This window comes from Sceloporus occidentalis, unplaced genomic scaffold, assembly GCF_023333645.1.
Source record: "Sceloporus occidentalis isolate IW3139 unplaced genomic scaffold, rSceOcc1.0.p SCAF_1, whole genome shotgun sequence".
In the NCBI taxonomy this organism is placed as follows: domain Eukaryota; kingdom Metazoa; phylum Chordata; class Lepidosauria; order Squamata; family Phrynosomatidae; genus Sceloporus; species Sceloporus occidentalis.
Genome location: NW_028316981.1, coordinates 216,425,272 through 216,442,522, shown reverse-complemented (window position 1 = coordinate 216,442,522; position 17,251 = coordinate 216,425,272).

Here is a 17,251-nt window from a genome sequence, read left to right as displayed (position 1 = left end):
GATTTACATTTTGAGGTGTCTTGTTCTCCTTTGTGGTGAGGACATCTGGTTATCCTGGATCCAAAAGACAGCTTATAGCTCACCCCTCTCAGCAATTTCTAATGAAATAAGAAGGAAATAAGAAGAGTGGAATTGCAACATTTTTAACTCCTTTCAATAGATAAAGACTAGTATCATTATAGCATCTGAGTTGCCTTCCCCACTACACACCAGAAAGAGTAGGACTGAGGGATTACTCACACTGTAAAAAATAATCCAGGATGAATCTGGGTTAAATCTTTGTCATTTGCATGCATCCTGAATGCACCCAATTAAATTTTGGGGGGGGGCTGCCAAAAAAAACCACTTAATCTGGAGTAATCGGTATCAGATTCCCCCCCCCCCCCCCGAGTTCTTAAAAAAGATCTGCATAGTTGTAGAGTGTCTGCATAATTGTAGTGTGAATATTTGATGTGAATAGATCTGAAGAGTCCTGGGATAAAATGCTGCATACCAAAAAAGGGGTTCCAAATGCATTTGCATCATTGGCTCCATCTTTATTCAAATGCTTCTATGTGTGAGCAACCAAACTTGCAGACATGCGCATCAGTGTGGTTCCATAGTGTGAGTAACAAACTCGGAATGTGTGAGTGAGATGATTTGCATTGCCGCGCTAAAAACCCACGACATTTGAATGACCCCTGAGATAATGTCAGCTATAGGGAAAAATGTGAAGGCTTGGCTTTTGGCACTGCAACACTAGTAGGAACGTGAGATTTCTTGTAAAGTCATACTTCTCTACCCTTTAAACCTGTGGTTCCCAACCTTCTTAATGCCGCGACCCTTTAATACAGTTTTTCATGTTGTGGTGACCCCCAACCATAATATTATTTTCATTGCTACATGCAAATATGTGTTTTCCAGTGGTCTTAAGTGACCCCTGTGAAAGGGTCATTTGACCCCCAAAGGGGTCCCGACCCACAGGTTGGGAATCACTGCTTTAAACGCTTTACACACAGTACTATTGGGCACTAGGAATCCCTGCTTGACTGTCCGTTTAAATGAAGATAGACAAAATATGGCACTTGAGATGTTGCTATTAAACTTTATCGAACTCTTTTCTACATAAACTTTCTTTATCGAACTCTCTTCCCTACGGTTGGCGGCACCTGGTGTCATCCCCATATTGCCCTCCTCCCATCCTACACTATACACAATCCTTAGTAATGTTTTTTGTACTAATGTTACCAGGGTCACCAGATGTCCTTTTTGCAAAGGTGAACAAGGTACCACAAAATGTAGGGAATTCAATAAAAATGGAGGTTGTGCTCAAATAAAAGCTAAAATCATTCACAGAAATATAAATTCATGCTTCTTAGTGATTTTCAAAATGGAAGACATTTTGGAATGCCTCCTGGACAGAAGGTTCACATGGAGAACATGTCCTGGAAAAGGAGGATGACTGGTCACCCTAAATGTTACTCATAAATCATATTATCACTGAACGTAATGGCAATAGTTGTGACATAAAGAAGCGGCAAAATTAAAATTATCAATTTAAATTACAATATCAATGCCCAACCTAAATGTATTTACATGTGCACTGTTTCATGTGGTTAGAGTGGAGAATTGGTAAAAATGTGATGCTTTTAAAGAAAAATTAAAAAGAATATAGAAACTTAATTTTTAATTTAATTTAATTTTAACTAAAATTTTAAATTTAAACTTTATTTTAAAACCTGGGTGCTCCTTTCTCCTTTCACTGAGCCTCACCACACTCACACCATCTCTTTAGCATTTTGGAGGGATGCAGGTGGACACCACAGCCCATTTTTTGTCAAAAGGCACAATCCGAATGGGAGAGGTGGGCTAATAATAATAATAATAATAATGTCTACAACCCCTCCCCCCCCCACCTTAGAGTGTCACCTGGTGCATCCAGCACCTCTCTAGTGATGCCCCTGCTCTCTTCTCTGCCTTCTGTTTGACATTTTAATTTCTTTCTCAGCAACCTGCCCTATACTGGTTTCTTCTGAAGCGTGTGTTAGTTGTGTGAAGTCTTAGCACGGATCTGGTTCTTATAGTGCAGCTGCAACGCACACTCCTTCAGCAACATGTACCATCCTGATAATTACTTCCGAATGGCTGATGGCCTGTTGGAGCAAATTAATGCGCTGACTAGTGCCTTGAATATGCAAAGCTCTATACATTAAGGAAGGGCATCTCAATGGCAAGTCTCAACTTGTGTTTTGTGTCCATTTATTTCAAATACCTGAAAGGAGACCTCCATAGGTTTACATGTGGAATCTCTCTTAAGATGTTCTAAAAAAAAAAAGTTGGGTGCCTGCTACCTGTCTCTACACATTGCCCCAAAATGAATGTCTGGAGATGGGGATCAGGATATGATAACAAGGAATGAATCTGTGTAGTCACAGCCTGGATCCTTCCCAGGTTTCACACATTTTTTAAACATTACTAAGCCCATCAGTTGGGGTGGGGGTGGGGGTGGGGTTATTCTTTGTTTATGTATTTATCTGAAGGATTTGTACCTAATTCTTTTTCCAAAATGATTCTGTGGAATGGTTTAGAAAGATCTACTGATTTATGTAGATCAGTAACAAGACATGTTTTGCCCTAAACCTATAATCTAAAATCCACTAACAGAAAGGAAAGAGGGTTGAAAGGAGGGGAGCAAGCACACCTGGCCACTAGTTTTTCATTGCAAAGTTTTATAATGAATGGTTGAGATAAAAAGAAAATCAAGGACAGAGGAACACCAAGTTGCTAGTCTCTTATCAGGGCCAGTGGAGTGACATTGTTCTCTTTGGGCAAAATGCTATTGGTGACAAACATGGGCATAATCTCTGGTTACACAGTGTAAGTACTTTTGCAGACACTAAACAGAGGTTCCAGTATCTCCTTGAACTGTACTTTTGGGCCACTTCTGCAAGGGAAGCCATATGGCTCCAGGTGCAAGCTCTACATCCTATCACCAACCACCAATTGGCCGTGGAGGTGCACCCAGGTGTTATTTGTCCCCCTCTTGGTAGCTGAGGAAGAAGAGCTGTCTCTGTCTTTCTCATGGTGGAGGGTATCCTCGTTGTCATCATCATCATCATCATCATCATCATCATCAGCAGCAGCAGCAGCATCAGATATTCTGCTTTTTCCCAAAACTGGGACATAAAGTGACTTACAATTTTTTTAAAAAAATTAAATTAAAAAACATACAAAGTGGGCATTAAAATGAAATTAAACTAGTATAGCATTTGGTCAGGCTTCAACTGGAATACTGTGTCCACTTCTGGGCACCACAATTCAAAAAGGATGTTGAGAAACTGGAGCGTGTCCAGAGGAGGACTACCAAAATGGTGAAGGGTCTGGAAACCATGAAGCCCTGTGAGGAGAAACTAAGGGAGCTGGATATGTTTAGCCTGGAGAAGAGAAGGTTAAGGGTTGGTATGATAGCCATATTTAAATATTTGAAGGGGTGTTTTATTGAGAAAGAGAGTTACTGTTGTGTAGTATTTTGAGTGTTGGACTATGACTCTGGAGACCAGGGATTGAATCCCAGCCCAGCCATATAAACCCACTGAGTGACCTTGGGCAAGTCACAGTCTCTCGGCCTCAGAGGATAGTAATGGGAAACCCCCTCTGGAGAAACTTGCTAAGAAAACCCTGTGGTAAGCTTGCCTTAGGGTTGCCAGATATTGAAAACTACTTGAAGGCTATACTGGTCAAAGACCGAATAAATTTTATTACTATTACTACTTGAAGGTACACAACAACAAACAACAATATGCTGAGTCTGGAGCAAGCTTGTTTTCTGCTGCTCCAGAGAATAGGACACAGACCAATGGATTCAAACTACAGGAAAAGAGATTCTGCCTCAACATTAGGCGGAACGTCCTGACAGTAAGAGCTGTTTGACAGTAGAAGACCCCCCTTTGGAGATGGTGGAGTATCCTTCTTTAATGGTCTTTAAATAGAGGCTGGATGGCTTTGATTGTGCCTTCCTGCATGGCAGAACAGGGTTGAACTGGATGGCCCTTATGGCCTCTTTCAACGCTATGATTCTGTGTTTCTATTTAAAATACATCACACATTAAAAAATGAAATAAAAGAGCTTGGAAACAGTCCATACGGTAAGGCCACTCCTTCTTCTCTGACTTTGCAAATGCAGCCAGACGGTCCTAGGCACACCCTGCACCTGTAGCTGAGTGTAAAGGCTGCTTCCTTATGACTCAAGTGAATTAATACAAGGAGCATATCAACTAGTATGACTAGCTTACCAAGAAGCATATCAACTAGTATGATTAGCTTACCAAGCCTTCCCAGCTCCAAAATTCTGAAGCCAGTCTGCCACTTACGTTACAGATGATTGATGGGGGATTTTGAAGTGGTGCTACTAGGGATGACAGTTGTGCCAAAAATGCGATTACACTGGGATAAGGAAAAGATCCAGTTTCATGGTGGGGATGAGGGACCTTTTGGAATCGATTACCAAGACGGAGTGAATCGAAAGTCATTTTAAAGTGCAAGTGGGAATGAGCCCTGGGTTTGTTGTTTACCCTATGAAACAGCATCTCTGTGAGTTCAGTTGCTCACACGTGTCAGCACTCACGTAAAGATGGAATCGTTGATTCAAATATATTCAAAGCATGTTCAAGGCATGCAGAGTTTCATCCTAGTTTATCAATGGTCTATTCACATTGGTTATTCATACAGCTGAGAATGTGAATCTTTTAAGAAAACTCAGGGGAAAAAACCAAGGTCAATTATTCTGGGTTAAGTGGCTTTTTTGGCAGCCCCCTCTCCAAAAAACCCCCCACTTAATTGGACGCAATTTGAAATGCTTCTGAACGACAAAGATTCAACCCAGATTCTACCTGGATTATTTTTATTATCTATGGTGCAGTACAGACCGCCCAAAAATGGCAGTCTGCAGGCACCCGTTTTAACTTCGGAGGGATGCCGCAGCCACTAGACTACACGACATCCCTCCGGAGTAAAAAAAACAAAACAGTTTTCTGGGTTCTTTTAGCGGCTCCTGGGTTACGTCGCAAGTGTGCCAATGGAGCACTCATGATGTAACGGATGCGCCACAACATGCGGACACTATACATCCATTATGTGAAAATGGCAGCGGCCGTGCAGACAGGACGTCACCATCAGGCAGCCTCCATTACATACTAGGGTTCCTGACTGTGCGGTTGCTGCGTGGTCCGGGACCCTAGTATCGCCGCCACCATGCCCCTTTTGGCCCATCTGTCTTGGACCTGAATAACCTCCTTGCTACCATTTTAAATACTTTTTTAAAGGGGGATAAATGAATGTTTAAATTAATAGAAGTCAATACCACATTTTAAAAAAAATGAATAAAAAGGATGACAGTAGGCAGCTGGTTTTATAGCACTGCTGCAAAACAGATTGTTGCTCATTTTTTAAAGACATTGGGTTGGTTCACACAAAATGCTAAATGACAGTTTAACATTTAAGAATGAGCAACAGTAGAGACCCTGGGTTCTTTTGCTTCTTCCATCTCCCACACTTCCTCATCCTCCTCCGTTGCAGGCATGAGGGGGAATTTCAATATGTTTGGTTCTGTTTTAGATTAATGTTTGGGTATGTTTTCTGTGTTGTGCAAACTGAAACACCTAGTGGCTGAAGCTGGCTTGTTCCAACTAATTACAGCTAAATTTAACCACAATTTAGTGTTAAACTACACGTTAAACTACTCTTAATCTGAAAGAGAAGTGGAAGCTTCAGCTCTTCTATTTGTAGCTGTGCCATCAGAAAAAGGGATAATGAACTGAAAAGGATTATTATTATTATTATTATTATTATTATTATTTCTATGGAAAATTACTTAATGTATTTCTGTCCCATCAAAAATAAGGCTGGAGAGAGACCAAATGGCATGACAATGAAACAAGAGAAATGATGAGTGTATATTCACACATCATTCGGGGGTCACAATGGCATAGTGATTTGAATGTTGGATTACGACTTTGGAGGCCAGGGTTCAAATCCCAGCTCAACCATGTAAACCCACTGTGAGATCTTGGGCATGTCACACTTTCTCAGCCTCAGAGGATGGCCATAACAAACGCCTTCTGAAGAAACATGCCAAGAAAACCCCATGATAGGTTCACCTTAGCTTGCCATAAACTCAGACATGACGGAAGGAATACAACAACAATATTCAGTACACTATGGTAAGTGACGCTTTTCTCAAGCCACTTTCAGTACAACTAAAAACTATGTCTGTCTCTAGGGTAGCTAGAAAAAACAGTCCATTTCACTGACATGATTCAGCAGATCATGTAAGAGAAACAAAGTGAAAAGGAGAGAAGAATCAGTGTTTTCAGACCTGAGAAGAGCAAGGATTCCAATCAGACAGAAGCCAACTCCACAGTCAAGATGAAGCCCATGTTTGCACTGTAATTATTCAGACTGCAAGAATGTTTCTCCAGTCCTAATTTTTTTAAAAGAACACCTGCAAATAGTGAATACGAACTGGTGGCTCCTTCCACTTCAGTGGAAAGCTCTCAGGGTGACCAGATGTCCTAATCACAAGGAAAACAAGGCACCACAAGATATAGGACATTCAAGAAAAACATAGGACATTCCAAAAACAAAAGTAAAAACACTCATAGAAATATCAATTCATGCTTCTTAGGCATGCTCAAAATGAAGGACCTTTTGGAATTCCTCCTGGATAGAAGTCTGAAAAGGAGGACATGTCCAGGAAAAGGAGGGTGTCTGGTTACCCTGAAGGATGGGAAGATCTATATTATAACACTTTTTCCACATGTGGCAAGTAACTGAAACTCAAGAATGGAATGAGGAGTCTTACTACTGATCAGTGAACAAATTTCCATAGAATCTATGGCATGGGCCAAGGGCACTACCAAAGGCTGCCAAGCAAGTTCCTTAGGAGACCTGGTTGATAAAGGTAAGCAAATAAATAGCAGCCCTGGAAAATGGTGATGTGGAAGATTAATGGGTGACCAAGAAACAGAGGAAAGGTGAAGGTTTGCTGAGAGTTGTGTGCCTTAGGGTCTGGAAACCATGCCTTATAATGAGAGATGTAGGGAGCTGGTTATGTTCAGCTTGGAGAAGAGAAGATTAAGAGGTGATATCATCTCCCTGATTAAGTATTTGAAGGAATGGAGAATAAAGCAAGCTTGTTTTCTGCTGCTCCAGAGAATAGGACCTGGAGCAATGGATGTAAACGAGTGGAAAAGAAATTCCATCTCAATGTTAAGAAAAACTTCTTGACAGTTAGAGCTATTCTACAGTGCAACATACTCATATGGAGATTGGTGGAGTCACCTTCAGGAGCACTGGTGGCGCAGTGGTTAAATGCCTGTACTGCAGCCACTCACAAACTACAAGGTCGTGGGTTCAATACCAGCCAAGGGCTCAAGCTCGACTCAGGCTTGCATCCTTCTGAGGTGGCGAAAATGAGTACCCAGATTGTTGGGGGCAATTGGCTTACACATTGTGAACCACTTAGGGAGTGCTTAAGTGCACTAATAAGTGATATAGAAATGTACTTGCTATTGCTCCTTCTTTGGAGGTTTTTTTTTCTTTAAAATACTTTATTTCTTACCAAAAAAGGCAGAAAACAATAACAGCAACAAAACAAAAACAAGCTGAAATACAGATCCTTAAAAACCAACTTCAAAAATTCAAGGTTACATGGGATGTAAAAGGGCAACATTACATAAAAACAGGGATGGACTCAGAACATAGAGATAACCTTCTTTGCACCAGTTCAGTCATCAAAAGGGAATCATATTACAAAGGAAGACCCACTTCTGCTCCAATGTAGATATAAGTAGGGACCATCGTTCTTCAAAAGGCAGATTCCACCCCCGCAAACTTCTAGACTGACCAGTGAGCTTTTCCATAAACCAAAAATTCCAAAATCGAGACCACCCATCAGTCATATTGACCTTTCCAGTTTTCCAAGCCCTGGCAATTTCAATCCTGGCCAATGCCGACAAAAATGCAATAATATCTTTATTGTGTAATGTCTTGTTTTCATTAATAAACACTGAAAGCAATAAAAGTTCTGGAGAAGGGACAATTTTTTGATCGGTGATTTCTGAAACTAAGTTAACTACTGAATGCCAAAATGCAAATACACTTGGACAATCATACCACATGTGCAAGAAGGTATCTCCATTACTACACCCTCTCCAACAGCATGAGGTGGGGTTCTTAGTAATGCATGCAAGTTGTAGTGGTGTGAGGTACCATCTATGCAAAAGTTTTTTTTAGGGCTGTAGAATTAAATTGATATGGAGGACTGTTCCAGATTTTAAGCCACTCTGAATCTGAATGTTTAAATCCATCTCCCACCCCACTTTATGAATCAGCCCACAACTGAAAGTCTTGTGTAGGTTTTAAAGCAGAGGTTAGATGGCCATCTGTTGGGAGTACTTTGATTGTGTCTTCCTGCATAGCAAAATGGGGTTGGAGTGGATGGACCTTGGAATCTGTTCCTCCAGATCTACGATTCTATGATTCTAGACCAATGTTTCCTCAAAATTTTACTCTTGCGATCCCCTTTACATATACATGTGGACGTCAGACACCCTCCCACGTGACATAGTATATGAATAAAAATAATTTGTTTGTTCACTGTGGGTATCTTTACTCACACATCCATGTATATTCATATTTTAACATTTTATAAGAAAATAGCTTGCTGCCGCCACCACCTCCTCTTCCTCCTCTTTCTTCAAGCAGCTGCCCTCCTTGCCTTTCTCTTCCTTCTGGGACAGAAAAGGTTTGGGAAGCAGAGGAGGGATCAGGGTTTCCAAGTCTTGCACCCACCTTGAGCAACTTTCACACTGACAGGTGCTTTTTGGCTTCTCAGCAGCATTCAGTACGATCAATCATGGTATTGAAGGCACTACACTTTAGTGGTTCCAGTCCTATCTCTCAGGTAGGTTCCAGACAGTGGTGCTTGGGGATGATTATATGGCATGTCACAAAGCCCTGTACTATTCTCAGAGCTGGAGAGTGAAGGAATTGAACATAAAGAAAATCAATTCATTTGAGATGTGGTACTGGAGAAAAGTGCTGAGGATACCATGGGCAGCCAAAAAGACAAATAAATAGGTCCTTGAACAGATTAAACCTGAACTCTCCCTGGAAGCCAAGATGACTGTCATACTTTGGCCACATCATGACAAGGCATGAATCATTAGAAAAGGCAATAATTCTAAGAAAGGTGAAGGGCAGGAGAAAGAGAGAAAGACTACATGTCAGATGGTTGGACTCAATCAGGGAGGTCATGGGCCATGCATTTGCAGGACTTAAGCAAAGCAGTGGAGGATGAGTGGTCTTGGAGATGTCTCATCCACAGAGTTGCCATGAGTCCGGGAAGATTCAAAGACAACTAACAGCAACAGCTTGAAGACACCAGCCTCTAGTCAGCTGCTTTGTAGATGTTGTCTGTCTCCCTTCAGTTGCACTGGGTATCATGTCAAGGGGGGGCTTGGGCTGTAGTATGCAAATGTGATAACACCTGAAGCTACAGAGACTACAGATTTTCTCTTAAAGTGAATCTGTGAGGGGATTTTAGAGTTTCCTTTTTGAGAGAGAATGACTGTTTTGGGACACAGGCATTTTTGCACAGGATTTGTGACCAGGGATACAGGATGTTCCAGAGTGAGGTGATCCTTTGGTAGCAGGGGCCAGGTTATGATTGTGAAGGATACATGGCTTCATGGATGCAAATACACAACTGCCCATATAGTAAAACGTGCCCAACTTTTTGCTACAGTACTTTGAGGAGTGATCCTGGTTTGCATATACATCGCCAAACAGGGAATCTGGGAGATCCCTGTTTGTTGTCAACACTCATGAGTAAGCTAAAAAAAAATAATTACATCATTGTAAATTAATTTATTTTATTTTACAGGATTTTGGAATAGTAAGTCCTATCAGTTCCATTCCTTCATCTGAAGAAGACAAAAAAGCCAGCCAGTTATTGACAATAATCTTCAGCCGTTGTTTTGAAACTCATCTGTGGAACCCTAAGGAATTGTAAATGTGTCATAGGACATTCCCCAGACTTGTTGGCAATGAAAAAGAATACCTTGGCAAAAATGTAAGAGGGAAAGGGTCTCCTAAAGACAGAATGCTTGCAAAAAACTGATGTACCTGATGAAATCACCTACAGTACTTTGTGCGGAGACCTGAGACAAGGTAGGAGTTGCACAGGTAATTTCTATGTGATCACCTGTTTTTGTTTGAGTAAGATGTCAGTGGTTCTTCACAGATTTGTTATAATTTCCACTCAATAGCTGCAATTTTCTAGGAACATCCAGCACCTAGTCTCTTGTCTCCCCACCTTCCGCTCCTAATCTCTGGGCACTTTCCATAAACTACTGAGACTCCACCCGTGCTCTTGACTTAATGGTACAAAAGCCAGGGGGAAACCTGTACCTGGCATACAATGCCAGGAGGAAGAACACATGGTTTATATCTTTATAGAGAAACTAAATAGTTTTATGAAAAGGCCATGTGACTTGGGGCTGGGCATAGGGCCCCACCCTGTGGAGGGGAAATGTCAATGAAGTATTTCTACAGGGGGGGAAATAAGAAATCTTTGTCCTGATAGGGAAAGAAGAGCAGGAACGGCAGATTGCACACACATTCATATACACCACCCTTTCCCCCAGTTAGTTTCCTGTTCCCTTGAGGTGGCCCAGCTGAGAAGGCAAAAGAGGAAAGCAAAGAGCATTTTCCAAAGGAGGCAAGAGACACAACTGTTTCTGCGTGGAAAAATCTTAAGAAAAAAACTGGTTGCCCTGGAGTTTACTCTCTGCCCACACTTGCAATTTCCTTCTTAGATTTTTGTACGCTCCCTTAAAGGGTGAAGAGACGAGAAAGGTGAGAATCTGTTGGTGTTTCTTATCATGCTGGAAACCACAGCATAGAAGATTGTGGACAGTTAGCTGGCAGTGACAACAAGCGGCAAGAGCTTACGGCTGGAGATGGCATAGGACACCTAGGTCTGGTGAGTGCACATAGGTTATTGGGTGCCTTTTCTTTGGAAGGGGGAAGAGACTCTTCATACGTGAATCCTGTGGCTGAAAGTGTGAGAGTTTGCTTGCAAGGGAACCATGGGTGTGTGTAACATAAAGTCAGCCATTCATATCCACAGATTTTTTATTCATGGATTCAAGCATCCACAGCTTGAATTTTTTTTTTAAAGAGATAAATTCTAAAAAGCAAAGCTTGATTTTGCCATTGTATCTTTGATGTTGTTAGCTGCCTTCAAGCCAACCTTGATTCATGGTGACCCTGTGAATGGGTGTCTCCAAGCCCCCCTTTTCTCTGCCTCTCTGCTCATGTCATACAGGCTCAGGCCCATGGTTCTCTTATTGAGTCTATCCATCTGGCACATGATCTTCCTCTCTTTCTACTGCTTCTATCTTCCCCAGCATCTTTGTCTTTTCAGTTGTGCCTTCTCATGATGTGGCCAAAGTACAACAGCCTCAGTTTAGTTATCTTGCTTTCCAGAAAGAGTTCAGTCTTGATCTGTACAAGAACCTATTTGTTTGTCTTTTGGGTTGTCCATAGGATCCTCAGCATTCTTCCCCAGCACCACATCTCAAATGAATTAATTTTCTTCCTGTCTACTCTCTGCACTATCCAACTCTCACATCCATCCATAGTAATGGGGAATACAATGGCTTGGATGACTTCAACTTTAGTGTTCAGCTGTATTTTCTTACGCTTTAAGATTTTGTCCAGTTCTTTCAAGGCTGCCCTTCTCATGCAAAATCTTCTGATTTCTTGACTGCAGTCTCTGTTCTGATCTATGTTTGATTCAAGGTGTGGGAAATGTTTAACTATTTCAATTTTTTCATTATCTAGGTTGAACTTGTGTAAATCCTCCATGGTCATTATTTTTGTTTTCTTTATGTTTAACATTAGGCCTACCATTTTACATAAAGGATGCCATTTTACTCCCCTATTGTATATACTGGTACTCGAGCATCCACGGATTTGGGTATCCACCATGGGGAGTCCTGGAACCAAACCCCGGTGGATACCAAGAGCTCACTGCATATCCAGTGTGAGAGCATTTGGCACATGGGGTTTTTGTTCAGCAGTAGAACTGGCTTACTTGTGACTTCAATTATTGCCATATCTTCTCCTGTCGCCTGAAGTGACACTACAATCCTGTGCATTTTTCTTCAGAAAATAAGTTCAGCTTCAGTGGGTTTTACTCACTGAGCACCATGTTTAGGACTGCAATGTAAACTATGAAGCAACCTGAGTATGAGCGGAACAGAAAAGAGTGTCCTCCTGCCCCACTGAACCCAGGTTCTTAATTTTTCAACATAATTCATACGGCAACTTAAAACTTTTAAATATCACTTGTTACATTTAGATATTACATTGTTACTCTTGTTTTATCTTGTAAATCTTAACAACACATCCTGCAGTATTTTTTTTTAAATTACAACATTTAAATCACAGGAATCTGAGCTGTCACTGAGAATGTGGGCATATTCCTTAGACTGCAACAATTATGAGTCATAAATAATAAAATAGATAAAGAGTAAACCTGCCCATGGCATACAATCTAAGAAATAATACCATAATGCATATAAATAATATATAACAATACAGGAAAGGGTTCAATAAAACAGGCAACAAGTTAAAAATGTCAAACAGCAAATAATAGTCACGCAATGCCTGGGAACGCTTCTGTGAACAGGATGGTCTTCAACCAAGGTTCCCATCTTCTAGTTTAACATGACACTGGAGATTGGTGTATTGGCTTTAAACCGTCTTATCTCCTACAGGGTTAAGGTGCATTTAATTTTCAAAACGGGTGTTATTGCATTCACCTGTGGCCAGACACATACAATCAGAATATAGCCTGGATGCCAGCTGGGCTTATCCCATGGCTTTTCAAGAATCAGTTTTTGAAAAGCTGCAGGATAAGCCTAGCTCGCATCAGGCTGTAATACGGGTTGCATTCGCCCAGCCAAAGGTGCATGCGATAATGCATTTTGAAAATTAAATGTGCCTTTATCCCATTAGGGATAAGGCACTTTAAAACCAATGTCCTAATCTCCATCAATTCTCATAAATATGTTGATTATAGGGATATCTGACTTCCCCGATGTATCATGTGACTTCTGTAATATGAATTACAATCCTAGCTAGTTGTAGCAGGAAATACAGTATATCCAAAGGTGCTTTCACAGTGTTTTACTAAAGCCCATAAACCTGGTGAAAAAACAAGTGCATTGTTTGCCATTCCACCAGGAAACTGAGGCCTTTTCTGCACTGGCCAAGATATAGTCCAAGGGTTGTCCTTTGAGTATCTTGGCCCCATAACTTCCCTGACCTGCCCCATTATCTGGCCCTCTATTCCCACACCACGGTGGCTGTCTGCATAGAAAACCATTGGGTGGTCTGGGATGTCTGCTTCTCAAGTCAAAATGAGACATTCAGCGATGGACCTCAATACAGACAACTCAGTGACCCACTGTGAAAGTGGGATGTCCGTGTAAACAGTCACCATAGCGTGGGAACAAAGGACTCCAAATCTTTTTGGAAGATCCAGAATAACAGGTATATTATTAAAATGTGTTTGGGGGCTGTTAAACCCTATTCCTGGTGTGGAACATGCAGTAGCATCATTAGGAGGGTGCTGAGAGTGCAGTCCACACCAGGTGACACCCAGATGAGTTGGGCCTTCCTCCCACGGTGGAGTGAGAAGGGATGATTGCAATCCTCTTGACTTCACTGCAGTGGTGGCAGTCTCCTCAGGAGGAGGCTTCTGCCACCATGGCAAAGGTGGAGACTGAGTGCACCTTTCCCGTCTTTGTCTTTGCTGTGGTGGTGGTCTCTTTGGAAGGAGGCTGCTGCCACCACAGTGACAAAGAGAGGGAGAGTGTGACCTTTTGGCTGCTGCCACAACTACTCCTGCAGTCCCCCCTGCACAAGGTGACACCAGGAATGAGGATGAAACTGGGAACATGCTGGACATCATCTGGACTGTCCGCACCAGAATGGGAGTTTGAGATGTGCATCACCAAAACAGGGCAATGGCAGAATGGGGTGTGTGTGTGTGTGTGTGTGTGTGAGAAAATGGGCCTTTTGGCTCATACAGAGAAGGACTGAATCAATAAAACACTCAAAACCTATAGCTGTAAGTATATCTCTCTGCCAGCCTTCTTTTTGTGTCTAGGACTGTGATGCTGTTTAGTGCCCACATAAATAGAACCAATGGGTTGTAATGGAGGAGTGTTGGTCAGGGACACAGGTGGTTCATGAGCCCTGGTGGCACAGTGGTTAAATGCCTCTACTACAACGACTCATTCACAAACCATAAGGTTGTGAGTTCAATACCAGTCAGGGCTCAGGGTTGACTCCACCTAGCATCTTTCTGAGGTCCTAAAATGAGTACCCAGCTTGTTGGTGTCAATTGGCTTACATTGTAAACTGCTTAGGGACTGCTAAGTGCACTGATAAGCAGTATAGAAGTGTACTTGCTAATGCTATTGCTATTCAGGTTCAAGTTTTAACAGTCAGGACACTTAGTGTGACCTTGGGTGGCCTTTCAATCTGACCCACACTAGTGGATTGTTGAAAGGATAAAGGGAAGAAGCAGAGAGCCACATACATAATCTTGAGCTCACCGGTGAAAAGGTGAGATACAAATGCCACTGATACCTATGTCTACTATTTAAAAAGCTGCAGCAACTTGGGAAACTGATCATTTGTTCATACATATGGACAATCCTCTCACCTCAATCCCCTCCATTCAGTTCCTTCTCCTCCTCTTTCTCATATTTTGGGGTTTCATAAGCACTGACTCTGACTCCACAGAGTGGAATTTTCCTGCTGTCCTGCTGTCAACAGAGCTAAGCTCAGGCACGTACGGGCAGAACTTCAGTTGTATTTTCTTCCCTCTTCTTTTAAGCTATGGGAAATGAGACTCCAGAAACACAGCTGTTATTGCCATTATTGCAAAACAGTCAGGAAAAGCTTCACTTCCTTCACTGGGAATTTTTTTGTGGCCCATAAAAGGAACAACGGTGAAGAGGGACCATGAACATGCTTATTCGCTTGAAAGCAGTTGTTTGAGGGGCTGTGAAACAACAAACAGTCAGATGGTAGAGGGCCCAGGAGCTCCATTTCTTGCTTCAGCTTGTTATGCAAGAACATGCTGCTGTGTGTGTATAGGCATATAAATTATGCCTGAGTTAGGCTGCATCCGCACTGCAGAAATAATCCAGTTTGACACCACTGTAACTGCCATGGCTCCACGCTATGGAATTTTGGGAAGTGTAATTTGTTGCAGCACCAGAGCTCCACAACAAACTACAATTCCCAGAATTCCATAGCACTGAGCTGTGGCAGTTAAAGTGGTGTCAAACCAGATTATTTCTGCAGCCATAGAGAGCTGTTTCACCTGGGAGGAAACAAACGCAGTGAGAGCAGGCTGCTGAGCCTTTTTTTGTTCTTGCTGGCTTGCTTTTTAGCAGAAACCACTCTTAATATGTGCCCTTTTTTGTTGGAAAGGTGGAGTATAACTTTAGTATCTTAACAAAAGTGATTACTCTGGAATTTAATTTCAATTAATTTTTTATAAAACTGGACAAAAATCTGCAAATTTCTTCAAGATGGGCACAACTTGATTTTTTTTAAAAGGTTCACTGTAGCCAAAACAAGGCTATCAGATTTGCCCACCCAGGCAGAGCTCTTTGGAGTTTATCAAACGGGAGGAATTTCTCTTAAATTCGAATGAAAAGAAAGTGGGGCCAGAATGCATTCACTTAAAATTGCTAGTTTTGTGCAATTATGTGAATACACATTGCATTCAAACTGGCTCCCCATTGCTTGAAAATAGCATGCCATTGCCCAAATTTGCGTGTGGCAGTCTATCACGCAATTATGTGAAACCACATGATTGCGTTCGGACTGACTTCCCATTGCCCGAATTTGCCTGCAGTGGGTTATCACGCAAGAACGTTAAACCCCATGATTGTGTTCAGATTGCCATCAGATTATTCTTCCAATTCCCCTTGTCTGATAAACTCCTTTGAAATGTGAATTCTTAAAAAAAAAGTTTATAAGTTTAAAGCAGGAAAAAAAACCACATATAATTTATCTACCTCTCTAAAAACAAGCACTCATATATAGACAACCACCAATCTATAAAACACTACAAAAACATACAAAAAACCCCAATTTATCTTCCCCCAACTAGAAGTTGGGTTTTAGTGTCCTTTTTAATTACATTTCATTATCCCATCTCTCTCCATGAGCTTCTACCTTCTTATTTGTTCTGTTCAAAGGTTTCTGTTATTTATGTGCCAAAATATTGTTTTTCTTGCATAGGTTCATTTATATATTAATATCCATATAGATCTATATTTGTTTCATATGAATTCTAAAGTGAAATTTGAACTCTGAATGGTCTAGGTTTGTATCCTGTTGTGCATTCAGCCATGTGTATGGTGCCGAGTTATGGTTACCACCTCTTTAGGAAACTTTAACAGCTACATGAAAGCAAGATACATGTTTTGCTCCATGAAAGGAATAGTTGGACCAATTGATTTTTGCCAAAAAAACCCCTCATTATTAGAATACACCAATATAATATTCTAGTAGTTCCATATAGCATGATGCTACCAGTACATGATGCTACCTTAGGCTACCTCAAGTATGTTTGCATTTGTAATCCTATTTTCCACACTCATCTTACTAAAGACAGGAAGATCTGGGGGCATTTCCATAGGCCACCTCACACATGAGGCAGCTTCAATCCTTTGAGAGTTTATGTTGTTTATGAAATCCAGCATCTTCTTTTGTGCAGAGGTTTCATCATAAATGCAGGGCGAGACAAAAGCAGAGGAGACAGAACCCTGAAATATTACAAAAACACAGTCAACATCTACCCTCCACTGGAAACCTGCCTTAAATAAAGGAGTATTTATACTCCAAAACAAACTTGAAAAATACTTATTCCCTACCACTTCAAGAACATTTAAATTTTTAATCCATTTTCCTTTTGGCAAGGTGTGCTTTGCCCAGCCGTAGAGCAGGCAGCTTCATAGCCCTCAGATTTTGTCGGACTGCAACTTCCTGCAGCCATAGCCAGCAGGCAATGGAGAAGAATGGTGGGAGCTGCAGTCCAACAACATTTAGAGAACCCCTCCCCATACAGCAAGTACTTTTTTTAGAAAGAGAAGGAACACGACAACGTGTCTTT